Raw genomic sequence first — 6,000 nt, 5'->3', positions numbered from 1 at the left:
TTTCATACACCTGGTTTTAGATGACATTTCAGGGGGAGAAAGAGAAGGAAGTACTGTAAAAAGTGTTCACAGTTTGCAATGTCAAACTTTATTACATAAAGTCATAAACAACCCCAATTAGTAGTAAGTAGGTTCATAGCCAGGGTTTTAAGCCAACTCTGGCTTCATTAAATGTTTCCTGCAGTCGAGCAAGGCATTGGGATGTATAAACTGAGCCCTGATTTATAATAAAACACAGTAAAGTTTTAGAAAAGTTTTGATTTTCCTCCTGATTGATTTCTTGTCAAGGTCCAGCAAAGCCTGAGGAAGGGGTTAAGTAGAGGTCTTGAGGGACCACTTGACATCTGCTACACTTGTGACTTTTTGATCTTGTTTTTTTTTTTCCTCGCTTTGAGGGATGCCCTACAGTAAAGGCCATGTGTGCCTGTGTGTGTTTCTCAGAGATGGCCAGGGCTGGGAGGGGCACAGCAGCCAGGGGAGCAAAGAAAACAGCTCCTTGATGACAGATCAAATGAAGGCAAAAAAAAAGAGGAGAAGGGGGATTACATGCTCTGTAATCATGATAATGGGAAAGAAAACACTGGGGGTCTCAAGTGTGAAAGCCTTTGTCCAGAGGAATGTAAGCGCCAAGGATGTTTTGATATTATAAACCAAAACTTCACCCGAGCACTAAAGGGAGCAGCGTTTGCCTGCTCCTCCATGTGTGAGTGGCCAGCGCTGGGCCTTGTGGGGCAGTCTCCCCCTCCTGGGCACCACAGGCAGTCGGCGGGAGGTTGGGGGGGGACCTGCTGTGGCCCTGGAGTCCTGGCAGAGGTCTGGGCACTCTGCAAGGTGAGCTGGGAGCATGGAGCAGGCAGTGGGAGGCCATGTGTCTCACGAAGAAAGCCACTGAGCTGTTGTCCTGCACTGGTCACTTTGGAGGGTGACATCTAAATTCTCTTGTTCTTCTGCCTCCCAGCCTGTTTTTTTTTTTTTTTCCACACCCTCTCACTGGTCCCACCAACTTGTGACTTCATTATTCAAGAAAAGGTTGTTTAGGAGAAGCCAGTTCAGCTACTTGGTGGGTAGACATTGCATGCCGCTAGCAGCATGGAGGTGTCCATGCTGCTGTCACAGAGCATGCCGCTAGCAGCATGGAGGTGTCCTCCTTGGAGGCACCTGCTTTGCAGTATGGGCACTGATGTCTCTGAGAACCATGAGGAGTCTTGGACAGCCTTCTCTAGACATGGCCTCTAGGCACCAAGGCAGCAGTCTTTCTCTGGGGGGGTCTGCAGGTCCTGGGGTGCCACCAAATGGCACACCAGGAAGAAAAGGGTGCTGCTTTGGTCACTGAGGCTCCTGCGTCTTCTTGGGTCACTTTTTCATCTTGTGTGCTTCCCTGGGGGAAGAGGAGTGTTAACATGCTTCCTCAGGCAAGTTTATTGTTTATTGTGATATTTTGTGAATGGACAGCCTTTTTAAGCCATAACTTACCTATTTCTCTTAAAGGTTTTTTTCTTGTTCTTCTTTCCCTTCCACCTCCTTTAGCTGACTGACCTCAATTTCTGAACTATACCTCAGTGATGACCTCGGGCAAGCACTGGCCTCCAGACTCCCTCAAATGTGGGTGTTTGTTTGAAATTGTGCTAAGGTTTTAACCCAACAACGTGGCTTGGTCCCCAGGTCTGACATCAGGATTTACAAAATAAGGGGCAATAAGGCCACCTCTGTGTGAGCGGAAGGGTCTTTTTCCTTCTGGTGATCCCACTTCTTCTATGAAACAGCTATTTCCCAGGAATGGGTGTATCACAGTTTCTTGTAATGTGGAATTTCCCTGGCCCTTATTGCCGCAGCTGTGATAGACAGTCATGCAAAAGCTGCTGGCCGATGTGCCGGCATCTGGAAGTTGCACGGGGACAAGCTCGAACGAGAAGTCATCTTGCTTTCATGTGCCACGATTTCTGCAAAGCTGGGGTCTCCAGTGAGGACTTAAACTAATCTCACATAGTTTATGAGTGAAAATCCATTTACAACGAGAATGACCCCCACTGACCAAAAGTTTAAACAAATGCCCTCCGTACGCATTTCCTACAGTGGGGATCAAGTTCCATATGTATGATGTAAGCAGGCCCTCAAACAAGCCTCTCACCTACACACGGAGAAGAAATCATTTGCAAAGAAAACCGAAATGACAGCCATATGCACGGGACATTTTATATGCTATGGCCAGGCTCGCAGACCCCAAGTAGGAGGATCTTCTGATCTGAAGATGCAATTGAAAACAGGTGCCTGACACGCTGCACATAAAAAAGTATACAGGCAATTTGGGAGCTCTCCAGAGATTCTTTCAACTGTTGAAAATATGGAGACAACTTCCCAGCCCCCGATCCTGTGCTTCCCCTCTAATTCCCCTGCTCCCCCTCCTCCCAGAAACGGAGGAAACCGCCAGGCCATGGTGATACTGCCCCGTTTAGTAAAAGAAAATGTGAAAAAGATTAAGGAGGATCCATCAAAATGTCAGCTTGATCTTGAACTGCTGGAAAAGAAGCATTTTTTTATTCAAGTGTCTGTCACAAAGACCTGGGTGACCTTGTTTTGCAAGTGAAAACCTTTGATAGTGACCCAGGCATGCTTCCTGTGTCCAACTCCTATTTAGCAAATAAACTGAAAGTACTGCCCATGTTTATGGTAAATACCTGATTAGGTTCTACTAAAAAAAAAAAAAAATCACAGCTGGATAATACAGGACCAGATCAGGTTTCCTTTTTATTTGTTGTCACCAAATGCTCCCAATCTTTTCGAGCTCTAAGGCTCGTTAAGTGGATGTTTTAAAATGGTGCAACAGACAACGCAGCTGTATTTCATTTGTAGATAATTGATGCAATACATGTAATAACCCAACTAGATATGTTGACTCATGAGCTAATTTAGGTGTAGATGTTACAGCACTTGTGCAGCTGGAAATGTTGCCATCACACAAATCAGTTGCAGATTAATGGAGTCAGGTCCCTCTCTGCCCTAGGAAGAGATAAAAGGCCACAGTCAAATATAAAAACAAGTTCTGAAGAGTTATTGTAAGTTTAAACAGTATTTGAAAATGTTTTCCCAACCACAATGCGTGCTGTAATATGAACCTGGAATCGCTTAACTATATGGTGATTTGGCAATTTTATACATAGTGGATTCACAGAAGCTGAGAACATGGGTAAGGAGAAAGGAGCATGGCATAGTGTTTAGAAGGTGAGGCAGAGGTGAGCATTTCCACTCCTACTATTTGCTTTGATACTGAGTGATATTAGTAAAACTGTCCAGGTCTCTGTTTCCTGGTGTGGGTTCTGGGTGAAGGTATTTACTAACTACTGCTCCAGGACCTGCCGTCATTTGGTGACATAACTAAATAGTCAGAAGGTAGTGCTGGAGCCAGAGGGATCTGGGATCTCTTTTTACCTCTACGTGTTCCTGGCACCCCATGCCCCATTTGCCTCATGTCTGAAAGAGAAGTAAAAATGTTTATGCATTTTCTGAATCCTTTTTGTAAGCTGTGGTGGAAAACAAACAAATATGCAATTCTGAAGCACTATTATGACTATTCTTATCACCAACATCATAGCAACATATAAATACCGTGTACAAGTCGGTTCCCAACCATTAACTGGTGAGTCACTCTGCATATGCCTCTATATGCGTTGTAGTGAACTTGATGCTAGTGATCAGCACTGCTGATGATAATTAATGGATGGATCAATAACTAGTTCCAGGAGGAACAGGAAAAATAGGACTGGGTTCCTGTGAATTTATGCCTCAAAACTGGGTTGCCTGATGCATTCTGAAGTGTAAACAGTGACTAAGACTTTTCCTCTCTCTGGGATGTTTGTGACATCTTTCACCCGTGTGGACTCCCTGAGGGACAAATCAGGGTTGAGTGCAGCCTGTAGCCTCTGCCTCATTGCTTTCTCCTCTCTACTTGACTGTCTCTTTCCAGAAAACGCCTGAAGATATTTCGCACTATGTCCTCTGCACATTGGGTAAAACTGACAAGCAACGACATGAGCTTCAAGACTCAGAGGTATGAACAGGCAGATTAACAGATGCACATAAGTACATGTCCTCAGTAAACAGGCTAAAAACTTTTTCCTTGACTCATTTCTACTGATTCAACCGTCTTTGCTGTATTTTTTTTCTGCTTAATGCTGCTTGTTTCAATAATCATTTGGAAGGACTAAACTGGAAATAGAAGTGAGTTAGACAACTGTTCTCAAGATTATTATTATTATTTTTTTTTTAATGAGCTCACTACAGGAAATAATTTGGGATCTCTCTGAATGTTATTTGCCAGGACAAAAAGTCACAGCTTTGAAAGTATCAGTTCAGGCTGAGTATTTCCAGACTGAGAAGAAAATGCTAGCCAGACTCCTTCTTGTGAAAAGGAGTCATTTCTATGGCTGGTATCTGATTCAGCAATTTTGCAACAATGGATCTAATGGAATCTATCTATGGTTTTAGGGCATCCAATTTCAGTCACTCCTAAAGAATGCCATCACAAGTTTACTATGCAGTTAATAACGTTTTCTCTGTGAACACAGGAAAAGGGAACTCTCTTGGCTGATTGCTGATTGAATATATGTAACTTAACTGCTGGTTGCTGGTAGAATGAGCAGAAAACCTTACCCAGGAATACGGAGTGGAGGTAGGACACCTTGGGGTTAAACACTTCTAAAGTGTAAATGGCCATATATGAGCCATTATTTGAGGAAATCCTGCTTCTCTGACTATCACCGAATGTGGCTTTATGAGAAACAACATGTGGAAAGGACAACAAACAGCAAAACCATCCCATTCCAGCCATAGGACTATTGTAGAATTGCTTCTCACATTTATTTGCAGTCTGAAGAAAGCAGGCTTTTCCTTGGGTATCCCATCTTAGTTTCAGATGAACATGAGTGCAGATTCTTGTTGTTTTATAACTCCCTTTTTCTTCAGTCTTGTTCCTCCTTTTTAATATAAGCCACATTTTGACTGAAGTAAGTTGCCTGGTTGTTGTTATATTTATTGCTGTTTGTATGGTCTGGGAAGAAAAAGCAGTGTTTGCTAAAGTCCAGCAGTCCTTACTGAGAATGCTTAGCTGACCAACAAGATAAAGCACAAGAGTGGAGGTTTAAAGGAGAACTCCGGAGAGGTCAAAAGGGTGGATAAAACTGTGAGTTATAGATATGCAGCAACTGGCCTTAACCTGAAACCATGTTAGGATGAGTGGTGTGTGTAGAATCACATCAGTTCCAGAACATGGAGTTCAACTCCGTGATGCTTCAAAGCAATGGTTTCTATTTCAATGCAAATTTGACAATGATAGATGTTAATCACACTCCTTAACGAAGAACCAGAGGCATAAAAGTGAGTAGTGTGGCATATGAATCCCATAAAATAGAAAAGAACCACGTGCAGTAGATATACTTAACTGCTCAGGAAACCAATCAACACCCCTAAAATGTGGCTACATGGTAGCATACAATACTTCAAAGTTAGCAGAGTCCGCAGTGAAAACAAGATCTCAGTTTTACAAAAATTCCAATAGGGAATTTTAGAACTGCAGGAAAAATAGAGCAGAATTAGTCTCTGAACTGAGATAGCCTTATTGATAATGAAAGTGTCAAGAAAAGAAAATACTAGTTCTGAAAAGGAAATATTTGTTTTTTTTTCATTCACTACTGTTAAGGGAAAAAAAATGTTTGCTTTAACCCAGATCCTGAAAGGGTTTAATTTACTTGCCCGATTTCAGACATGAGTAGTTTCGCTGACTTCAGACACAGGGTAGTCCTGCTGAGATCAATGGTGGTACTCACATATATAACTTTAAGTACATGCATGCGTCTTTTCAGCACCCAGATCTCAAATGCCTACCAGAGAAATAAATACACCTGGAAATAAATATCAAAGTGCAAATAGAAATTTTTTTCCCAGCCTGAGATGAGTATTCAGGAAATGGACACAATAGCTCATTTGTGATACATTTTATCACTTCTG

Source organism: Vanellus vanellus, assembly GCF_965231255.1.
Source record: "Vanellus vanellus genome assembly, chromosome: Z".
Classification (NCBI taxonomy): Eukaryota; Metazoa; Chordata; class Aves; order Charadriiformes; family Charadriidae; genus Vanellus; species Vanellus vanellus.
The sequence above is the reverse complement of the archived record's forward strand: the minus strand, read 5'-3'. Positions refer to the sequence as shown.